At 36.8% G+C, this 24,606-nt stretch overlaps 1 long non-coding RNA gene across 1 annotated transcript; it reads right to left on the bottom strand.

The window, feature by feature from the left end:
• Positions 1-753: 753 nt before the first annotated feature.
• Positions 754-24,606, bottom strand: LOC138722686 (uncharacterized). Its single transcript, XR_011337741.1, has 3 exons — positions 24,516-24,606; positions 13,649-13,706; positions 754-824 (listed from the first exon to the last, which is right to left on the bottom strand). It is a non-coding gene; the product is annotated as an uncharacterized lncRNA (long non-coding RNA).

Raw genomic sequence — 24,606 nt, 5'->3', positions numbered from 1 at the left:
GTAAATTACTGTACAGGAAGAGACTGAAATCCAGGTAAAAAAAATGGATTCCAGTTGATGAGGCTAACAGAAGGGAGCAGGTAAAGTTGAGAAAATCTACTGTACATGTACCAGAAATTTTGTTGTAAGAAGAACGAGAAGGCCACAGTTAACTAATAGAAGAAGTAAAAACAACTTCTATGAATCAATGAGCTCACTTTTGTTTGCTAGATATGGTGATCATAGACTACCAACCAACGTATATTAGCTTAGGCTTGAGTTTACAGTTGAGTCCATGGCCATGTATATTGACTACTTGTTGGTTGTCAGATTCAATCTTTTGCCTATTGCCAAGTCAGGAATAGCTACAGAGCTACCAGAAAATGGATAAAAGTTGTGAAAATGTTCACAATTTTTATTTCCATTTTCACTAGCATTTCATTCCAGCAAAAATATTTCCATCTAGTGGTATTCAGTGTCTACAGGATATTATTGAATACTATGATTAATAAGCAGATTTTCAAACATTCTTGTAGTAGATCATCCTTCTCATATGTGTATATAAGCAGTAATCCACTAGGTGGCAAGCATTACCAAAATGGCCTTTGGCAGATGCTCACCTATCATTGCTTTAGATACAATATTATGAGTCATCTGCCTTGTAATAAAATTACACAGTTAGCAGACATAAAACACACAGTCAGAATTTATGTATTTAGATTTATATTCTTTTAAAGGATCCACTTAAAATGCAGTATTTCTTCCTCTTTGATGGTGAAAATCATTCTTGTGCACTACTTCAGGCTCAAACTCTATTTGTAACTTCTGTGTGAGTACAAGCTTGGCTGAAAGATGTAACAAAGAGAACTTAAGAGCATGGATGTTTAGGGATAAGCTTATATGTAAGATATGACAGCAGCAAGAATTAGAATAAAATCAGGAACTTTCAATATATTAGCCTTTTGATCTTGCAGGCTCACATAAAATTTTACCCTGAAAAATTGAACATTAGTGCCAATTTCAAATAACCAGACAATAAAGTTCTCCCCTCTGACATATGCTAAGAGGTTCTGTGCCTGATTTACTCCATTTGTGGATACTGAATTTGTGAGCATGATTTTTGATATATTCCACAGAAAATACTAGTTTTAGTACTACTGAAAGCTATTTTGTACATGGTACCCTAGTGCTACTTCTTGATCTGACTTTCTTACCTGTGTTGTCAGGCTATGCTGGAAGATATTTTGTCTCCTATAGCTAACTGTGGCAGTGATTTCACGGCATTAGTAACAGAGGGAGAACTGATGTAAACAGGGCACTGTGTTGTATTTCCAGCAGACACCTGGTAGGTTCAAGTCCCCCAGAAGGACATGGGCTAGCAAAGAAATGTCTAGCTGTTCACAGGATTGTAATCAGCTCTTAACCTTGGAAGGAGAGCTTGGCATTGCTGTGAACTGCTCCAGCCATGTGTTTATCCATTTCTGTGTTAGTTCCTGAGTAACAACTGAAAATTTCAAGGAGGCTCAAACAGAGTATGCAAATCTCCCTGATGATGATGTAAGCTTGCAGAGAAAGAAATCAAAATGAGCACTGTATGTAATTCTGTGCCAGAATATTTGAATTAATAGAATAAACAGGGACAAACAGATACAGTCAGATATCAAAATAACATTGAACTTTACCATCTCTGAAGTCCACTAAAAGCTCTGGAAGCAACTCTTCCTTAAAGATACCTTTTTTCAAAACGGAGTAACACTACTATGTGGGAATGGCTGCCTGCCTGTGAACTTTCTCTCATTCATTTGAGGATAGGATAGCAGTGCTTAGGTCTGAATGCAATTTCTTTGAGCCGAATACTGCTTTTGGTTTTACACTGTATCAGAAACAGCATGGCCAGCAGGACCAGGGAACTGATTGTGACCCCGTACTCCGCACTGGTGAGGCCACACTTTGAATAATGTGTTCAGTTTTGGGCCTTTCACTACAAGAAAGACATTGAGGTGCTGGAGCACGTCCAGAGAAGGGCAACAAAGCTGGTGATGGGGCTGGAGAACAAATCTTATGGAGAGCAGCTGAGGGAACTGGGTAGGCTGGAGAAAGGGAGGCTGAGGGGAAATCTTATACCTCTCTACAAATACCTGAAAGGAGGTTGTAGCAAGTTCAATGTCGGTCTCATCTCCCAGGTAACAAGCGATAGGACAAGAGGAAACAGCCTCACATTGCAGCAAGAAAGGTTAAAATTGGATATTAGGAAATATTACTTCACTGAAAGGGTTATTGGGCACTGGCACAGGCTGCCCAGGGAAGTAGTTGAGTCAACATCCCTGGAGGTGTTTAAAAGAGGGGTAGATGAGGTGCTCTGGGATATGGTTTAGTGGTGAACTTGGCAGTGTTAGGTTAATGGTTGGACTTGATGATCTTAAAGGTCTTTTCCAATCTAAACAATTATATAATTCTATGATTCACATTTTCCCTTCAAATTGCATTATTTTGCACTTACTAACATTAAGCTTTCCAAGCCACTGAGTTATGTGCTCCATTCACTAAATAACATTTCTTATTCCAACCTCCATTCTCCAGTTCTTTTAAGGACGTTTTATTTCTAACTCTGTATTCCCTAAATCTCTGTTCTAGTAAACAAAACCTTTATATCTCTGAGTACATTTTCCCTGTTTTACAACCCCAGTAATCATTCTTTCATTTTGCAGAAGGCAAGACAGTTTAGTGTGAAAAAGACAGTTCCTTCTAATGCCTTAAAAGACTTACTCACTCTGAATTAAGCTCTTGTGGAATGTTATAATTGGATACAGAGACATGTTGTATGTGAGTCCAATATGTACAAACTCAGGTTATATTACAAACCACACTTGAAGTTTTATCATGTCAACATATTTATATGATAGTTATTTATACTATACTTAGTCTTCCTTTGCCTCTAAACATTTACAATGCCCCAATCAAATTACTAGTAATATGTTTTAATACAGCTGAATTTATGAATAATAAAGGATTCCTTGGGGTTTTGATCTAACATATTGAATTTTCAATTAAAAACATTTTTTGTGGCTTTAGAGTTAGTCTGTACATAAAATTCATAAAATCCATTCTGCCAGCTACATCCAACAATTTTTTGGTTACTTTAAATCTATAATTTGAAGTCTGACCCATTTTGAGAGTAGACAGCTTCTGTAGCCTCTATGCAAAACACAAGGAAAAGCAGAAAGTTCAATTTATTCTCTTTATAGATTTGTTTATTCAGAAAAAAGCTTTGAAATAAAAGGCTTTGAAAGGCTGGCAAGCTTGCTGAACAATGAGTCATTATTCTTTGAAAGCATATTATCTTAAAAATCACAAGAAAACCTGAGTGTTTCTAATGAGTAGAACTCTTTATTTTTGAGAGAAAATAAATGGAAGAGTTTGAGAGGATATTTTTTGTTGTTTCTTTTTCCTCCTGGGGCTGCCTGTTGCTCTTACGTGGAAGTTCCCTGCTGATTTAACTTTTTATTCTGCTGTGAGACTGATGCCAAGATTTACATGATTGCTGTGGATGGGAACAGGATTTAGCATAAGGAAGGTAACTGCTTTTCCCCTAGGGAGAGACAGAAAAGGGAAAGACAGAGTAGGGCATGTAGACAATATTATTTGAAGCTATATTCTTGGTCAATTATTTTATTAGGCCTATGCTGCACCTAATAAGAGGCAGGAAAGCTACTGGCCCAGAGCCAGGAACACAGATGAGCAAAGAAACTATTTGTGGTTTAATGCAAATGTCCAACTATAATGGAAGCAATATACTGCTTTTATGTAGTGATGACCATAGTGCATCTTGTAACATGTGTAATTAAGAGAAACTGTCATTAGAATTTGCCAGGTGGAGATTTGCCTTCTATACAACGTCCTTCAGCAGAGAGAAAAGAGTGATTGTAGAACTCTGCACCATTACAGTTATTTTAGCAATTCATTGTCTGTATATTCCTTGGCGCATTGTTTGATTTTGGATTACATGCACTGAATGCTGAAAAGGGGGTTAAGAGTTTTGCTTGTAAGGCAGACTTGTGCAACAGGAAATCATTTACAGCCAGTTGTCAGACTGTTGTCTTTTGTTAACCTACATTACCTATGGAAAATGCAACTTTTGAGACACTGAAATATGTTTGCATCACAATGCAGGGAACTCCACAAGCAAAGCAAGACACCACAGTAAGCAGACAATAAATACTGAGGGCAGAAGGCCGTCTGAGGAAGTTCAGCACTGACAATGTAGGTTTTCAAATATAATTATTAACAGATCATTTAGCAAAATTTTAGTATTTTTTCCAATTAAATCCTATACACTGAATAAATAAATTTAAATCACATATTTACTCAGTAACTAAACAAAACAGAAATAAATATTTCCTATTTGGTCTAATAGTTTAAATCCAGTAATTGGAAGATAGAACCATATTACTGAGGTAAATATTCTGGAGTTCCTGAACAGGATGTATGTAATAGAAAAATGGGTAAGAATTCCCATCATTCTCTTTTCCTTCACTTAGTTGCAAGGGAACAGTTTATCCTTATATTAAACTCATGAGATACACAGAATTTTAACGATGAAATTTAAGGGAAGAGGTCTTACCAAGAAGTTCAAAAAGTGTGAATTCCAGCTCCTGTGGACTATTCTGACCTACAAATCACAGGTTGTAGGCTTTTTATTAATAATTCCCATATCAGCTCAGAAATTGTGCCTCAGGTACATGGAAAAAATATGGCAATTAAAGAACTTAGATGACAGAACATTCCTGCTACCTAGATACATTGTTCCAAATTTTAATGAGTCAAATTTTTTTAAAGTACATAATTAATATTTTTCATTTATCTATGTTTAGCTTTCAATAATTGGATATTATGCTTTTATCTGGTAACTAAAGGATTCTCTACTATTGGTTGTTTTCCTTCTATATAGATGTTTACAATTATGACCAAGATAACTCATTATCTTTTCCATAAAGCTAAATGGAGAGTCTGCTTATCAAAAAGATAGACTGTAAGGAAAAAAAATGCTCATTCTCCTGTCCAAAATTAAAGACCCCACCTCACAAAATTGACTACACAGAGGAGGATCACTTTACACTCTTATACAGGGCTATAACCAAGCTAAAACCTTTTGTAGCTCAAGGCTGGGGTTGTCCCTGCTAGCTCAAACTGTCACCAGATTCATTATGTTCTAAGAGAATCCAGCAAGCTCTGTGCAGAAGTAAAGCAACTTCACATTTATTCCTGCAAAATTCAGTATCAAGCTATCCTATATATGACAAAGGCAGCTTTAGGACTTCTTTGAGATACACGCATGCACATAAATTTTCACAACTTCATCTGAAAAATACAGTGTTTTTTAGGTTTGTAAATATTTGGAATAAAACTGACTTTTGTAGCAAGGTAGCAGGTCACTTTCTTTCCAGTAGTTCTTTTGGCCATTTCATTAATTCCTATGGTTCAGTGCAGGACTGAGACAAAACTACCCACAGCTGGCAGCACTTCCTTGCCTCAATTCTTTTCTACGCTCGCAGTACCAGTCAGGGAAGTGAGTGACATCATGAAGATGAAAGACAATTCATCAGATTCATCCAAAAGACAAAACATCATATTTTATGTCTACCTAGCACAATCTGTACAATGAGATTTTTAGACGCAACCAACCAGCCATGATTACAGTTAGCAACAGAACCAGGACAGCCTTTCTGAACGGAAAGGAAAAACTGCCAATGAAAAGGAAACACTCTATGTAACACCACATCAGTGCAAACTAGCTAGAAAAATACCACTCTCCTATAAAACACAGCAAAATTTGCCAACACTCTTAAATATATACATAAACTGGATTTCAAGCAGAAAAAACAGAAGTCTTGCTGGCAGCTTCCCAGCTTTCCAGACTGCTGCTGCTTTATTAACTGAGACTTACTGAGCTATTTTTGCAAAATGAAGAGCATATTGCCCCTATACTTAATAATAAAATATAAGTAAGTACATACGGCAAAGACATTTTCAAGAATATTACTGCATGTTGTTTCACACCTGGTTAAAAAAACCTGGAAGGTAAACATGAGTTTATAACAACACATAATGCCTTTTTTCCACTACCAATGTCATCTGTGTTAGTCGTCGGTAGAACTGGAAATTTAGAGATGTCTAATTATGCTATTTCAATTAATTATGTAAATGCTACTGGTTAACCAGATTAGTTAAACTAACTATATTAGTTTTAGGACACTCAGTTTTGCTTTGTATGACCAATACATCTTATTTCTGGCAAGAGACTTTGTTTTGACAGAGTTTCATCTGACGACTCATCAAGTGGCTCTTGCTTGCTAGACTGTCTCATTTTCCTCCTTCTCTGCCTGGTCTCCCAGCAGGTCTAGCTTTGCCCACTGACAGGTTCGAGTGAATATTCAGACCTGGACTGAGGAGCTGGTCCAGCTTCTGGTAGACACACAAAATGGGCAGCAGAGATAAACCACTGCAATCTGTGGTTCCATATATATTTCCTGACATAGTTGATTTGGGTGTACTTCCTTCTGTATTTGGAACACTCAGGTTTCTGCACCACTGAACAAATATTGATCAGTCAGAGATGCCTGGAAAATGTTATTAATTTTTCGTGCTCCTTGACTCAAAGGTACAAGCATGGATATTCTCATAAACCAAGCTTATCTGCTCATTGTGACTTAATGGATTGTCCTGGTTTCAGCTGGGACAGGGTTAATTTTCTTCCTGTTAGCTGGTATAGTGCTGTGTTTTGGATTTACTGTGAGAATAATGTTGATAAGACACTTAAGTTTTCAGTTGTTGCTAAGCAGTGTTTATACAAATTCAAGGACTCTTCAGCTCCCCACGCTCTGCTAGCAGGGTGTGCAACGCTGGGAGGAGACATAATGAGGATAGATGACCCAAGCCAGCCAAAGGGATTTTCCATGCCATATAATGTCTTGCTTGGTGTGTGAACTGAGGAGGCTTAGTATATTGGCCAGGGAGGGTGATCACTGCCTGGGGACAGGCTGGGCATCAGTTATTGAGTGGTGAGCAATGGTATTGGCCATCACTTGTTTTGCATTTATTATCATCATCATCACCTCTCCCTTTTTTTGTCCTATTAAACTGCCTTTATCTCAACCCACAAATTTTTTTTTTTTTTCATGCTTGTCCCCATCCCACCTGCAGGGAGGTGGAGGTGAGCAAACAGCTGCATGCTGCTTAGTTGATCAGGATAAATCACAATATGGGTTTTCATCAAAAATGTCTGCAATGAAAAAGACTCAGAGCTGAAGCACCCATGCAATACACAACCCTATATGTCCATAGGCAGGTGGTGTCTGGATAATTAAGAATGACATGGAAGGAAAATGAAGTGAAGAAAAGCAAACAAGTAGGCAACTTTGACAGTCGTTCTCCATTTCAGAGACTGCTGTTCTCTGAGATAAACACTAGTTTGGAGTGCCATGATCACTTTACAATTCCAAAGCAAAGATGGTCAATAGTTGTAGGAACGTCTTACACCATAAGGTAAATATACTGTAGAACATTAGAGGAAACATACAGAGAGCAAGGCAGGTACAACCTTTTAGACTGAGGTTTCCAAGTACAAAGATTCTTCCTCAAGTGGAGTTTCAATGAAACTCCAATTACAAAAACTCTACCAACATATGACAATAAACTCATCCTATAATATAAAGTTAAGGCAGCACAAAAGACAGAAGTTTTCTAGAACATGCTGTAGGGTGATAAATTCTGATGCTGACTAACCTACCAAATTCTAGGGTATCTAGAAAACTATAACTAGATGCAATTCAATAAAACTTAGCTTTTTATCTGGAAGTCAGACAGTTTCTAGAATCATAGAATCATTTAGGTCGGAAAAGACCTTTAAGATCATCAGGTCCAATCGCAAGCCCAGCACTGCCAAGTCCACCACTAAACCATGTCCCTAAGCACTTTGTCTACATAACTTTTAAGTACCTCTGGGGATGCTGACTCAACTACTTTCCTGGGCAGCCCACTCCAATACTTGACTACTCTTTCCATGAAGAAATTTTTCTGAACATCCAGTCTAAACCTCCCCTGCCAGAGCTTGAGGCCATTTCCTCTTGTCCTGTTGCTTGCTAGTTTGGAGAAGAGACCAGCAACCCTCTCACTACAACCATCTTTCGGGCAGTTGTAGAGAGGAATAAGGTCTCCCCTCAATCTCTTTTTCTCCAGATTGAACAGCCCCACTTCCCTCAGCCACTCCTCATAAGACTCCAGACCCTTCACCAACTTTGTTGCACTTCTCTGGACACACTCCAGCACCTCAATGTCCTTCTTGAAATGAGGAGCCCAAAACTGAACACAGTATATTCAAGGTGCAGCCTCATCAGTGCTGAGTACAAGGAGATGAACACTCCCCTGGTCTTGCTGGCCACATTATTCCTGATACAAGCCAAGATGCCATTGGCCTTCTTGGTCACCTGGGCACACTGCTGGTTCATATTCAGCTGGCTGTCAACCAACACCCTCAGGTCCCTTTCCACCAGGCAGCTTTCCAGCCATGCTTCCCCACGCCTGCAGCATTGCATGGGGTTGTTGTGATGCAAGTGCAGGACTACTTCACCTCCTCTGCATTTGAGGCTGTCTTGTATCTGTAATACACAAGAAATTAAAGTCTGACCTTAGTTATACACTAAACGTTAACCTAATGAACCTGACTTACTTCAGAGTTTATGGATATAAGCTCCTTAAACATGACTGTACTTCATGAGTAAGCAAACTATCAATACAAAATATGAAGAAAGAAAAAGCACAAATGTAAGTGAAGTCATATACTCCAATAATTCCTTGACTGTAGGGAAATATCACACTTTTTTTTTCTTTTCCAGTTTTTGGGGGGTTTTTTTGAAATATATATAGCAAGGCTCCACAGCCCTTTAGCAAAATATTTCCCTTGGCTCATATAAGTTTTTTGGTAGTAGAAAAATTCCACTTTTTGTTGATCTAGGGACACAGCAGTACAAGATATTTGAAAAGGAAAATTGGAGGGCTTTACACTGTATACAGTGTTGCATACCTGAGGCTTTTAACTTATGCATTCCCATGAAGAGTAGCTAAAGGAGGGAACTTCGCCTACCCGCTTTGAGTTTAGACATCTTCTAGAATGAAAGAACTAACGCACAGCAATGCAGGCACATATACGAACAAACACACATGCATACGGCCAGCTGATGCTAGATGCTTTGTAGGAGACAGACATACATTCTGAACTCTGAATCTTTCTAAACAGCTTCTGCTGTGACATTAGTAAAACTCTAGTAATAGGCTACACACCACGCATGCATACACAAACAGCAGATTTTGCCCCAAGCAGCAGGTAATTTAAGATATCTCAAAGCCAGCATTTGAGCCTACTGTATGTCATGATCCAAAATATATGGAATAACTTTAACACCTTAAAAAAAAGTTATCTATAAATGTAGAACATGCTAGATCTATTATTTTTGCCAAATGTTAAATTTTCTTTTATTTTGGATAATTAAATTACATATCTAATAGTGACCTAATAAATCACCTCCAACTGCCTATGCAACTGTCAAAATGCACAGGTAGCTGGCTTTCACAACTAGGGAGCTCTATTCCTCTTCCTGGAAGCACAAAGTTTTTTCTTTAATGTGTATCCTCCTGACCAATAGATACTACATGAATAGCCTAGAAATAGCATAATTCTACAGACAGAAGGTTTTTCTGGAAAGGAAGTGCCTCGACTACTGAGTGTGCATGTGTGAATGTATGTATATATCTACATACGTACACGCACTACAGTATATATATTGTAAAAACCACGCTTTGCTACAGTTGTTCTTCTAACAGCTTCTATGGAAAGAGGAGTTCAAACACTGTTGTAGCCAACTGACTTCTTAGATTTTCAGGTGAAACTACTAAAGAAGGGTCCTAGTTCCGAATGCCCTGCCCCACTACTGTCTTTACAACCATACAACCTTAAGAAATTGGATTGGAAGTGCCACTGTTCACTCTCTCACCCTTGTTCACAGTTCTTGCTGACATTATAAGTAATTTTATACAATTTTGGCACTGATAGTGGCCTATCAAAAGCTTGAATGTTTGCATTCAAAGTTAAACTGCAACCATGAAATACAACTGTTAGTGCTGTTATAAAGTGCTACTTAACAAAAAAATTAAGGACATTCTCCTTGAAAATATATTTGTGTTTTCTTTCTTTTCTTTTCTCAATTATATCAAGAAGGGCATCTAAAGATTGTTGGTTCAAAGACAACAAAATTATTTAAGATTATTTTTTGCTTACTGCCAAAGTTATGCGATAAATGATACAGGCTGAATTTCAACATGCATTTTCCTCTGAAACAGTTTTCTGATACATTGAAGTGCAGCTGCATTTTTCCTCTGAAATAAAGGCAAAGAGGTTTTCTATGAATACTGGATAAATCCAGCATGTCTATTGTTTGCATCATAAGATTTTTTTCCCAACTATCCACCTCAAACTTGACTTAGAAATTGAACATTAAACACATTTTTTTCTTAACTATGAAGGCAGCTTTACATGCCATCATTTTGTTTGCACTGATGGACCTGACTGTTCTTCTAAATGGAAGGCAGGAATTAATTTTTGATGCCTTAAAAGTATAATAAAATCCAACTAAAGGTTATTCCAAGATGTATCTACACTGGAAAATTACTGCATAATGAGACAAGCTAAAAGCCCTCTACCCAAGAGCTACTCTGCACAAGTGCCCTTCAGGTGTTTTAGAGTACATTTAAGCACGGGTTAGCCTCTGCCAGTTTGAGAGCGCTCATCCTTGTATTCTATTTGTAGTAAAAGTAAAAAAGCCAGCCAGAACATATGAATGTCTTATGATTTGGAATGGGTCCAGAGGAGGGCTACAAAGAGGGAGGGAGGCTGGAGCACCTCCCATGAGAAGACAGGCTGAGAGAGTTGGGGTTGTTCAGCCTGGAGAAGAGAAGGCTCCAAGGAGAGGATAAGGTAAGAACAGACATGGACAGAAAAACATCTTAAAGTAACTTAGGGAATTCTGTAGAAGGGATCTACGGTTGTTCAATTCAAACTGACTTAAGTTATAATCAGAAGTTTTTTTAGTTAAAAATACCCTTTAGTTAAAACATGGCTTACAAATAAAAGATAAGGAAAGGATGACTTGGATAAAGTCACACTTTTTATACTAGCAAAGTTAATCAGGCGACAGTGTTTAAGACAGAACTTCAAAACTGTATTTCTAAAATTATATATATCCCACAGGTTTCCTGATCATATGGTAAGTACAAGACATATAGTGAGCCTAACATCTGAATGTGTGGTAGGAGGAATTCAAAATACAAAGTTAAAAAAATCCAGTAAAATTGCAAAGTATTTTATAGTATTGATCCTACAGATCACATTACCTCTCCAGTCCAGAGACAGAATCTCATAACATCATCCTTTTCCAAACAAAACAGGTGTCCAAGTAAAACAAAGTTGTGCTTTTGGCCACAGTTTTCAAGGGGATTGTTGACTTTGCATAAGTCCATTTATGTGTGTCTACTTGAGATGTGCTAGGACTTCTTCAGAACTGTTAAACATCCATAACTGACTGCTGAAGTCATTATAGTTCTTAGCGTTCATTTTAGCTACAAAATTAAACTCCAAAGTAATACCCCTTGGCCACCAAAAATCAGTGTCACTTCAAAAGAAATAATAATTTCCTTATTTTATCCTCGCTTACTTTGTCTTTGACAACTGTCAATATGTGTATATATTTTAAATTACTACGCTCAAGCCTTCAAGTACAAAAGGCTTTTTTCTGGCAGATATTTCACATATTCTATTGACATATCTGACTCACATACATAATAATCTCATTAAGAGTATGTAATTTGTCATTATCTTATTCAGCAGTTCTATTTTCTAGACCATATTGACAAATGTATTACATATAAACCTTTTCTTTCTTCAAATCATTATCCATGGATAATTTCTTTGCTCTAGAGTGCTCTACTGTGGTGTTCTGGAAGTTGTTCGAGATATATGCAATATATTTAGTACATTCCTGTACAAATATATTCTAGCATCATCATTTTGGCAAGGCCCTTCCGTACAAAATCAGTTGTGCTTTATACGCAACACCTTCATTCTGCAGCCTCAGAAATTTCTTCCTCCACACTTCCACAATCTTCTGACACCCAATTTCACAATCTCTTCATCTTTCTGTTAATTGCTTTGGACAATCCCCTCCTACTTAAAGCTAAACACGGAATAAAGTATTTCTCCTTAAATGCTTATCCTTTCTCTTTTCCTGTTGTTACTGTTACTATTGCAAGCTTGCACATTTGATAGCATTTTAGACCTTTCTATTTACCTTTCAAGCCATTCCAGAATATCACAATATTTTTTTCTTATTTTAGAACAGAAAATCAACTTCTTTCTTGCATTCAAATGTAAAGCAACAGCAAAGAGAACCTAGCTGTACTTTTAAAAACTCAGAACACCAAGGTCTGATTAGTATACTGAAGGAAGTCCTTTAAAAAGGGAAATGTGAGGAACGTGCTTTTGTGCACTATAGTACACTGCAGAGATCTTTGCGTACTGATGACAGAATCTTTAGATTCTCTTTTAGCTCTCTAGGGAGTCGTACGAATTTCAAATGCAGTAGCCCATGGTTCAATTTCTTGCTGGAATGGATTCTTCACAAGTAGGGATAATCCTTCATTTGATGTTTACTCACTTGGATACATTTCTGTATTCCATACTGGCCATATCAGGCTTTGCAATGTTTTTTTTATTCTTGCCAGAATGCACTCCTGCATTAGCTGATTCTATTATACTTACACGGTTGAAATGGCACTTTTATTCTATGACCTTCTTTTCATTAGCTTAAAATAACTTTTCAAGACAATTACCTGTAGGCCAAAGCAGGACTTGTTCTCAGACTAACAGTCACATTTTTAGTTTGAAGAGAATGCATTTGCTAGCTTTCAAGGATCATGTTTTCAAATATATACAGCTACATCTGTTTTTATTAAACACTTGTCAATTACAATAGTACCTTATTTCCATTCAAATTTGGGGTTTTTTGCCCCTCTTAATTATAAATAGGTAATATACTATAACTCCACAAATACCACTTGCAAAAAATGTTTGGTTTGAAATTCCACCTTAAGGTTGTCTCCTCTCTGGTCCTCTTATAAGGTATTTAGAGCATCATTTGACCTGACTCACTATCTGAATTTATGCAATAAAGCTAATATTAACCTCAGTATCTCTATGATATTAATTATAAGTTAATAAATGTACTATATACCTGTACTGATGTATTACCTACATTATATAATTGTAATTGATATAACCATATTGTATTGTAATATCTCAAATAAAATGTATCTTAATTACATTAAATGGATGTTAACATAATTTTAAATATATAAAAGCTATACAACTAGCTAAGATTTCAAAAGAACATGCTGTTCTTTAGGTATATACAGCACAATGTAACAATATATAACACAACACAATATGATCTCATAGTCAATATAATATTTAACAATAATGCAGTTTAAGGAAACAGATTGTTAAGCCTGAAAGATAGCAGGCAGGTGAAGATGTGAGAAATGGAAAAATGAGCTTTATGCAAACCTTAAGATGCACCACCTGGCAGCTTGTGTCATGTACTCTTCAGCCATCACCGAATCTCCTGTGAACAACAGAGGATTAAAATAAATCCAAATCAGAATAAGCCATGTATTTGTCACAAAAATTTCCTTGTTTTCCTTACTGATTACATATTGGGTGATCCACTATTACTGAACTGACAGATTTAGTATTGGTTAAGAAACTTCTAAAAGCATTTCCAACATTTTCTTAGCAGACACTGGTTCAGAATTTTCAGCCCCTACAGTATCATACAAAACGTCTATTTAAAATGTATTTCAAAAAGTCTATCTAAAATGTATTTCAGTCCAATACCTGACATAACAATTTCTCATCGCTTAGCTTTCTGGTACCAGCACGATTCTTCACAGTGCAAAAAAAAAACCCTCAAATACACAGAGTCACATCAGCATTTTGTTGACAACTACATGTTTCAGCAAATAAAACAAGGTGATTTGACAGTCCCAGATAGAGCTTCATCTTTTTGGATAAATAAAAAGCAGTAAATTAAAGCACTTCTTTTCATTTTACACAGTATTGTGAGATTTATTTTAATAAAATGAACTCCAATATCTAATTGATTGGTTTCCATCAGTAATTTATAAACAGATTTTCAAAGGCATGAAAGCCTATTAAGAACACATCTAATTGATTTTCAGAATGAGTTGAGTACTTGATCCTGCATTCACTGCAGTTAGCAGTGAAATTTCCATCGATTTAAATAAGAACAGGTTCATACCTGCAGGGACTGGCTGCTAGTTATGCCTTTCACATTATCCCTTTCATAGCTAGAGATCTCTTCCCATTTTTTGCACAAATAATCTCGCACTTGATGTGAAGTGAAAATGCTAAAAGCATTGAGTCAAAACAAAAGAGGAAAAAAAATGCTCATTTTGTACATACACTCAGTATAATTCTGCCTAATTTTATAAAAAAATAACAAGCTGTATTTGCAAAGAAAGAAGGAAAGTTTTAACATTGAAGATCAGTGAACACACTGCAACTACCATTCACTTTTACAGTGCCTCTCTCCATTGCAGTGAATGGAATTATTTGAGTAAAACAACCAAAATGTTGAATACATAGCATTGTTCCTAGGTATTTAGAATTAAATCAGTTTACTCAGACATGTTTGAGTACTTATACTTAGAAGTATTGCTTTACTGCTGCTAAAGTGAGGAAAATGTTATCAAATACTTAATTCTATCAAGTACATTATCAATAAATAAAATGTTGTGATCTTATTTGGTTTCATTTAGTAAAGAAATGCATCTGAATTGGACTCGATGATCCGGTGGGTCTCTTCCAACCTGGTTATTCTGTGATTCTGTGATTCTGTGATTCTGTGAATATTTAAACTGTATTACTACCTACAGAATAACTGACTTCTGAGAGAACTGTCACACTAATATATGCAAAGTTCAAAAAGTGGTGGTAGTGTTAGCATGCCAAATTCACTTAGATGAAACAATAAGATAATTACACTTAAAAAATTCAGTCTTATGTTCAACGCAGTAAAGGATCAATTTCATCTGAAGGCAAGTGGAATGTACACCGTATCATCTGATCCAAAGTAGTGACCTTCCTGATTCAAATGCAAAATGCCTATTCCTACTGCAGATGGAATTTATCAGGACAAAATGTTCAATAGAAAGATTACATTTCCAGTGGGGCAGAAAGGTATTTGTCTGTGTCTCATTACAGCTTTGATACAAACATCTTGGATTTCAATTAGCTTTGAGACAGAACAGTAATGGTCAGGCATCGAGACTACAGACAGATCTTTGTTTCTTACACCATTACAGGTGAATTTTTGTTTCATTTGCAATGAGATATTGTAAGATTTCCAAAAGAAAATAAATAGAAAGAAATAACACTCCAGTCATTTTAATGTCAGAGATATCACTTAGTGATGTCTGTCTGATAACTTTGCACTAGGAGGCAAGGGTGACATCATTTACATTTTTTCCAGCATAAATGAAAAATGCCAAATTCCTTGAACCGTAAGTGTCCCATCAGTTCTTCTGCCTTCACTGTCCCACCTCCTGTTATTAACATACCATATCCACTCTGATGCTTTTGATCCTTTTCTATGAAAAGTAATTTGCCTTTTCAATGGAAATAAATATGAAATTTGCTTTAGTACATTTCAGGAGTTTAATGACCCATAGAAATTCTACCCTATAGAGGTCATCTTTTAACTTTTAACAAATTTAGAATTTGCAGTCACTTTAAAATGTGTACTTCAAAGTATCATTTGATATTTAAGAAAACTAGTATGCTCTTCTGAGTTGATCATGGAATGAGAAGTTGGAAGGGCAATTTTTAACTCTAACTTGAATATCTGTGAATGATTATGAGGTAAGTCCTGTGAAACTCTAGATAATATTTGTCACTTTATACCTGTGTCATGAGAGTAACTGTCAGCTTATGAAATCTGTCAGGAGGGAAAGCTCAGAAATCATGCATGCATGATTCAGTTGTTGATTTTTTTGTTAGTAAAGAAGTTATGATCTATGCCATGCAGACATGATTTTAATAACACTCAAAATTATAAATGCTGTCTTCCACTCAAAATGCTTCCTTTCAAATATAAATTCAAATATTAATTCACACAGCTTTAGCTGTAAGAAATTTTGTTATTGAAATAAATACGATTAATTTGACACATTAAGAAACTGAGGCTAAATGTAAATAAAGATATATCTGTAACCTAGGAACCAGTGGCAAAAACTACTGGTTCCTCGGTTACAGAGGGAAAACACCACTGTTCCTCCTTCAGTATCAAGGTGAAAAAGATGACTTAAGTCACTTGCCCCCACAATTCCAAGAGCTGTGAAGATGACCCCTTACAAGTTGAATTGTTCTGCATGCTAGCCACGAGCTGCCTTCTCTGCAAAATGCTCGATTTATCCGTAAACATAAAAATGATAAATACTAATGTATCTGTATTTTTTACTTCATTTTGAACTCTTAAATAGCTGTTATAAATAAATATATCACAATAACTGTAACTGTCTGTGGGCATAAGCAATGAATTAACCAAGCACTTAAAGGACTTCTTCCACACTCCTGAACTGCAGCCATCTTTAAGGGAATGAGTAGCAAGAAAAGATATAATACTTTATAAGTACAGTGAAATGAAAAATAATTTTCCTGATTAATGACAGCATTGTTTAAATACCATACACTTCCACTGACCTTAAACACAGCTGTAAGTACATTTTGTTCCTACATACATATCTGTAAATACGCGTTGGAGCCCATCAGCATTACTAGCATACACAATACTAACAAAATGACATTGTTTAATTTTTGTCATATTGTTATAAAAAATTAAACAGATTAGACTCTGCTCTGTATACATAATGCAGAACAAAAACTGCCAAATCATACCTCTAGATTTTTTTCAAGGAGACTATCTGAACATATTCTGTTTCCTGTAAAATGAAACCAAGTCTCCAGCTATAAACATATATTTCATTTTTTATCATAATGAAATTAAATTTAAACTTTATAACAACATTATTCTGCAATTATAATGTAGTTGAAGAATTTAATTGTTTCAAATTGTTTTTTTTTTGCACAGAAGTGAGTTTTGATTGTAAACTACTAAAGCTGCATAAGATTCTAGACTGCTGCTTCACAAGAAAGTGCTGCATGAAAAGAATTACATCAGGGTTGGGGTTTTTTTTCTTCCTGTACTCACAATTCCACAGGGACACAGACTTGGAAAGGACATCCAGGTATCTAGTCCAACCTGCTTTAGCAGAATCAGTGTACTTAAACATAAAATAGCTGTCTAATGCCCTGTTAATCCAGTAGCAAATTTAACAAAACAAAACCACAAACTTCTTCCTCTGAAACAAACAGGCTCTTGTATCTCTCATATTTTATAAAACTCTTTCTGACAGAAATGGCAGATATTACTCAACAGAAAACTGAACGCTGACATACGTCAAAACCCGTGGGGACAATGCCTATGGTTAAAAGCATCTATTAGATAAAAATTTGCCAGTGGTAGAGTATCCACTTATACACATACATACCAGCAAAATATACCTTATTTGCAGGAAATTGTATATTTCTCTCAGCCTTTGAAACAATGTCAGCAGCAGCTATTTGAATTTCTAACATTATGTAGTGTGCACATTTCATTGTCTTATAGTTTTCTTGAGTCTTAAAATCATGTGTCATGGGACAGATGTACAGGTACTTAAGTCTATACAAGTTGACACATACATATTCCATTTATGAGCCTTACAGAAGGCCTCTTGCAGTTTTTTCTTTTTCTGTCAGTCTTACTACATATGCAGTAATGTAATCAAGGGCATTGAATTATGTACCATTCAAACCTAAACAGATTACTTTTGTTCAAAATGTGGGTGTTCTTAAACAAACCACTTGCATAGATCAGCCTATTTCACCAGAAAACATAATCCAAAACACTTGTTAAATAGATAAAATAACAGGATATTAATGTGGTCAAATTTTGTTCAAGCAAAGCAGAAAGATCAAATTTATCCAGATTTAAAAAAAAAAAACAGCAAACAGATCAAATAAATAAAACAAAGGAAGTCCTGTTTATTTGGAGTATGCAGAACTAAACTAACATTAGCAAGTAGATGGGTTTCCCTATCCAAATCTTGTTTTCTAGCACTGTATGTGGTTTGAATTTAAAACTTTTTTTATTGGTTTTTTTCATAGGAATGCATGCAAATTTTGCAGGTTCTCAGTGATTTTAATATTTTTTCAAATGCAACAAAAAAACTAAATCAAATTCAAATATAGTTTGGTGACAACATTCTAGATTGACAGCCAACTAAATTTTCAAAATAGAAGTTTTCTTGCAAGATCCACAGGAGATTCTCTTAAAAACATTTCAAATTACGTGAGGCTTAAACACCACTCTGAGCACATTAGCTCTGTAAACAAGGAGGATGAGTTCTGTGACACTCTGGTAAATATTCAGCCAGAGAAGGACTACTTCCAGTGTGGACCAAGTCTCTCTAGACTTGTTTGGGACATGGAATACATTCCGATTATCTTGTCCCCTCTCACTGCCTTTGCTCTGTCACTTGTGGTATGATCCAGCAAGGTGCTTACTATAATCCAGATGGCTGCAGTAATTGCTACAGATTTACTACACTGTCTCCTTTCGGCTCAGGTGCTTTATAAATACAGCCTTGGAGCTTGGGTTCTGCTAGTGATGAATACATTTCCAACTACCTACTGCCTTGTAACTTACATTAAAAGTAAAGATTTATTTAAGTTAAAAAGTAGGAGCTATTATGAGAAAAAAATTATATTAAAAATTGCTTTTTATGTGTTTACTTTAAAGTTTAATTCTACATAATTTTTCAGACCTACTTCCAACACATTACCAAGTTTCTTATTAAAGATCAAAAAAAGGAAGAAACTGTACCTGTACTAACATTGCTGTCTGCAGTAAAATGATTCCATGGCACCATTCTTTATTGAATAGAACTGACTGATGTGGCGAGTTAGTGACTCAACTAATTCTCAAAAGAATGTGAAAACATGAAAAGTTAACTGCTACAGTTAACAGCTACAGAAGAATAAATATTACTCTGTGGTAACAATAGAAGACCAGAACCTAGGAATCCTAAATTCTAATCCCTGTGGTATAGTTACTTAGTCTTTTTAACTTTCTTATTTAATTTGTAAATAATTATTAAGTATTTGGAATGGGTAATTATTTAACATCTCTAGAATGAGGTAATTTGATGTCACTGGATGAAAGCTTCATTCATTTTAGTAAAAATTAGTATTTTAGTATGCCTTTGTTAATATTAATTCTAGACCACAGTACACATTACTGTAAAATACCCCTTTTATTATTTACAGGAAAACAATTGAATCCTTAACAAAAAGTTTAAAAAAGCTCCTGAGAAAAGTGAGCGCTTTCTTTCTCCTTATTTATCCTATTATCTTTTTGTCTAATAATGCTAACATAATAAAACCAAAAGGAACTCTGTTATCATCTTAGTAAATACTCAAACTTATTCCTCTTTTGATGAATACACAAAACTTCCACAAAGGTTAATGGGAGACAGATGCACAAGCTGAGGGTAGAATATAGCCTGGCATACAACATACCTGAAAATAGTTCCTTTTGGCTGATCTCTTGGCAGCTTCCGTGCTCCCTCTTAAAACTATCAGAACTAGCATAGCTTTTGGTGCATTACAGGATCCTTTAAGGAGCTACTATTATCTCCTCTCTTCTTAACCATGTAATAGAAAAAAATGAGAGTACCATAGACAAACCACACTGAGGAAAGAAAAGTTGCCTTGGAATTTTTCAGCTGGTAAACCTATTTTCTATAATGCTTAGTAGTGAATCACTCTTAAGTGCTGGACCATTCACTAGTGCATATGTTTTGTGCCAAAGGTTACCAGATTGCAAACGTGTTCTCATCTCAGAAAGGACCAATCATTCACCACCACCTTATTTTGACACAACAGAAACTAAATATGTCCATCTAGCGGGAACAGGAAAGGGGGGAGAAGGACAGAGAGAAACCTATTATTAGCAATGCAGCAAATTTTCTCAGGGAAAATCACAGACTATTAACTGATCCTAGAAAAATTGTAACTTCACATTATGGGATGAGATCTTCCTGAGTATTTCAATTCCAGTAAGTCTGTAAAATGGATTTTAAATTTTCCTGATATATGGGAAGAAAAAAAAAGGAAACTAAAATGAAGTCTTAATGTAGAAAGGTGGGTCAGCTGCCATTTCCCAGTCTCTCATACTGCCAGGGGACAGCACAGCAGTGGCAGTATTCTGAGGATGGAGCTACACTCTCCAGCACAGATCTTGGGCTCTTGCTCCAGAGCAAACCACTATTCTTCAGCAGCACAAACCAAAGTTGACAAACAAGGTGAGGGCCCATTTGCCTTTACGGTCTACCCTTCTTCTGATTCAGGCAGCACATAAGTCTAATGTTCTCCAAAAGACAAAAGTAGAGGCTCTTTGGAATCAAATGTTATCTTGCATTTAGTCTGGATTCTTGCTCATCTGAAGCAGAGACCAGATTTAATTTTATCATTCCTTTATATGTCTCAAAATAACTTCTCAGTAATACACTAATTCTGTTTATGTGGGTACACAATTGCCATTCAAGCTGACGTTCATATCTTAACCAAGCCGTGTTCATCCTTGACCCAATACAGGATGGGTGCATAAAAACCCCTCCAACCTGTTTTCCTGGTCCTCCATACAGAAAGGGTCCACCTCACAGTAAAACTTCCCCACATTCTTAAAGACCATTATAAAATCGAGGTTCACTGTATCGAAAGACACTGTCACCAGGAAGCTAAGAATAAAAGCAAAGATTCACTTGTAACCATCTACAACCAGCTTTCTCAAGGCTGTCCTACCACAACAAACCTAATGAGCCTTCCAGCTAATGAGAAAAGTATCATAATATTTAAATTTAAACCACTATTACTTGTGAGATCAATGACTGCTAAAAAGCCACAAATATATTTGTATAGAGTTAGCATTCTGCCAGTGTTTTTGTCAGGGCTAAACAGCCCCAGATAGGGCTATTTGAAAAGCATAGCTATCCTTTACAAAGGGGAATGTCAGTGTCGCAAAAATTAGCTCTTGTAGTTACAGTGTTGTAAAATCAAAGATTAATATAAAAACCAATAACATGACCTTCAGCAGATATGTGTAGGTTCCAGGCCAGGAAATACGCTTCAGTATTGAAGACCAATTAGCAAAAATCAATTGGCCAAATTCATTACAAATGTGAAATATCTGGCTCCTACACTCATAATTTGAAATGTAAACTTGAAAAATATTACTGGAAAGCTTGAAATACAAAATTAATAGTTCATGGCCAAAAAAAGAAGCATATGTAAAATACAGAATAAAACACATACTCCTGTTCTCAGGTACACACATTATCCCAAGCGATATTAGAAAATTCCAGCAAATAAATTCAAAGATGACAGCTGTTTGTGGAAGTTCATTACTATCATCTTCTTATTTCCATCTCTGAAGAAAAATGCAACCCCTTCTCTTGCACATCATACAATTTTCCTTGACAGTTTCACTTATTGTTTTTCTGAACGGTAACACCCACACCCTTATGAAATGCATGTGGGTTATTCAATGATCAGAAGCCATCTAGACAACAGATATTTTTTCTAATTTTTTTCAAGGTATGGTATGAACCCTGACTCACATGGAAGACTACAGAGGAGTAAATAATCAACACTGATTCCTGCAGCAATTGAAGTTCTCCCAGGAGCTACCCCAGCAAAGTACCAACCAAACTGTTCAGTTTGTGATACATAACAGGACTGCAGCCTCACAGAGCCTGACTGTAAACGTAGTCTTTTCCCAGTGCCTGTCAGCAGGAGTTCAGAAGATAAACTCACCAGAGAGAAATGCTTGCTGATTTTGAATAAATAATTCCAATTTGTAATAGCAGAATATTTAACCCTCTCTGGAGCTGTCAGTTATTGCTTTAAGAACTTCATTTCACAGTGTTGTGAACACATGCTCCTCTTGAACTATACAAATTGTCCATATTAATTCTGCTTTGATAAACAAAGTTTTGGAAGATCATCAGCCTTAGAAATCAAGCCCTTCACTGAGATACTGGTCAGTGGCCACTGGACAGTGGCTCAGCAGTTAGGGAGAAGAGGTGAGAAAACTCAATGTATGTTTCCAGAGGGCACAAGTGGCAATTGACTCATTAATTTAGGACAACCAGGAACAGCAAAATCTTTTACTTTGGGTTGGTACTTGCACCAAAATGAACCGTGACATTTCATTCCCACACGACACCACCACTGCTGCGGGCTGGGTTTGCACGGCTTCACCCCACACCGAACGCAGAGTGAAGTGGGCTGCTGACGCACAAGACCCCGCCAGCCTGATGGACGAATGCTGCCCACTGATGTCCACGCAGAACAGGTTTACTGTGGGCCACTTTGCCCCTAGCCTGATACTTTATCCTCAGGCCACTGAAGTGACTGTGGCCACCTGCCTGTGCAGCCTATGATTCAAACCACACAGTTCAGTCGCTGTCCCCATCAGCCCGACACGTGTCACGGCTTGGCTGCTGGCACAGTGGTGTCCACTGTGGATACTCAATCCCTGGGGAAGCCAAACCGAAGAATTATAGAATTGTTTGGTTGGAAAAGACTTTTGAAAGCATCCAGTCCAACCATACCTGCCCGCCAGTAAAATCCCTGTGATACCAAAAATGCCAGCAAATAAACTCCCTAAGACTCATTTTGGAGTTTTAGAAAGCAAGCATTGTTTATTACAGTGCTGGATGCATGAGGGAATGATCTCCATCGATCATGTGTAGCTAGACAAGAGCTGGCTACAGAACATATTTCCTAAATGTATTAATTTTCCCAGGAATCTTATGCATATTCTGTTACTTTCCAAGGACTAATTTAAATGTTATGAACTTCACAATAGCCAAATCTTTGCTAACTGGAGCCAGTTCTCTGTCTGACCTTGCATTTGAGACAAGGAAATACTGCAAACAGAGGTGATTATAGAAGACCCAACTGTTCAGCACAGATCACACTTAACACAAGACATTATCATTTCTCAAAGAACAGTGTCTGGAAAAACACTGAAAAAAACATGCTATAAAAAATAATGCTATCAGAGGAACACTCTGCCTAATGCTAAAAAAATACAATTACTTAAACTAAACTTAACTGGCGTTAGAAAACTAACTATACAGAAAATTAACTCTATGTTAGATTAAATAAAAATATTCCATTTTTTTGCAGCAGTAACTACTTCTTGTATCACCTGAGCACCACATCTCTTTGTAACACCTCCAGGGATGGGGCCTCCACCACTTCCCTGGGCAGCTCTGCCAGTGCCTGTGAGTAACACTTACTCACTAGTAAAATATTGAAAAGGACAAAGTCTTCGAAGCAAAGGCAGTAATATTTTTATTTTACAGTTCAGCGCTGAATCGGATGCATACATATCTTAAGAACGGCATAACATCTTACAGAAGCAGTGGGAATGTATTCTAGTTTTAGACAAAGAACTGTGTAAGTCCTCAAAGAATGTTTATTTATTTTAGGTTATCGATCCAGGTCTGGAGACTTCCTTCAGGTTCTCTCCTGACCCAAGACAAACACATCCCACACGTCAATTAAGCACATCAATAAATTCTCACAGCCCTAAGACAGGTTATCTCCTGACCTAAACCAGCTATATCTTACAAGAGAATTAAGCATATCAATAAATCCTTTCAGCTCTAAGAGAGCATTTATTCTTTCAGGTTATTTATCCACGACTGGAGATCGCCTGCGTATTATCTCTTGATACAAAGCACAGAATCATAGAATCATAGAATCACCAGGTTGGAAAAGACCCCCAGGATCATCGAGTCCAACCATTCCTATCAAACACTAAACCATGTCCCTCAGCACTTCCTCCACCCGTCTTTTAAATAACTCCAGGGAAGGTGACTCAACCACCTCCCTGGGCAGCCTCTGCCAGTGCCCAGTGACCCTTTCTGTGAAAAAGTTTTTCTGATGTCAAACCTGAACCTCCCCTGGCGGAGCTTGAGGCCATTCCCTCTTGTCCTGTCCCCTGTCACTTGGGAGAAGAGCCCAGCTCCCTCCTCTCCACAACCTCCTTTCAGGTAGTTGTAGAGAGCAATGAGGTCTCCCCTCAGCCTCCTCTTCTCCAGGCTAAACACCCCCAGCTCTCTCAGCTGTCCCTCATAAGGCCTGTTCTCCAGCCCTTTCACCAGCTTTGTTGCTCTTCTCTGGACTCGCTCCAGAGCCAAAGGCAGATTTATACGACGAGGTAATTAAACATACAAACCGACAAACTTATCAATTAATCCTCAGACGCCCGATAACCTCTCGGCGATGAAGTTATCCCTCATTAAACCCGCCTCGAAGGCAGCTTTCCC

This window comes from Phaenicophaeus curvirostris, chromosome 7 (genome assembly GCF_032191515.1).
Source record: "Phaenicophaeus curvirostris isolate KB17595 chromosome 7, BPBGC_Pcur_1.0, whole genome shotgun sequence".
Classification (NCBI taxonomy): Eukaryota; Metazoa; Chordata; class Aves; order Cuculiformes; family Cuculidae; genus Phaenicophaeus; species Phaenicophaeus curvirostris.
This window is presented reverse-complemented; position numbering and strand designations above follow the sequence as displayed.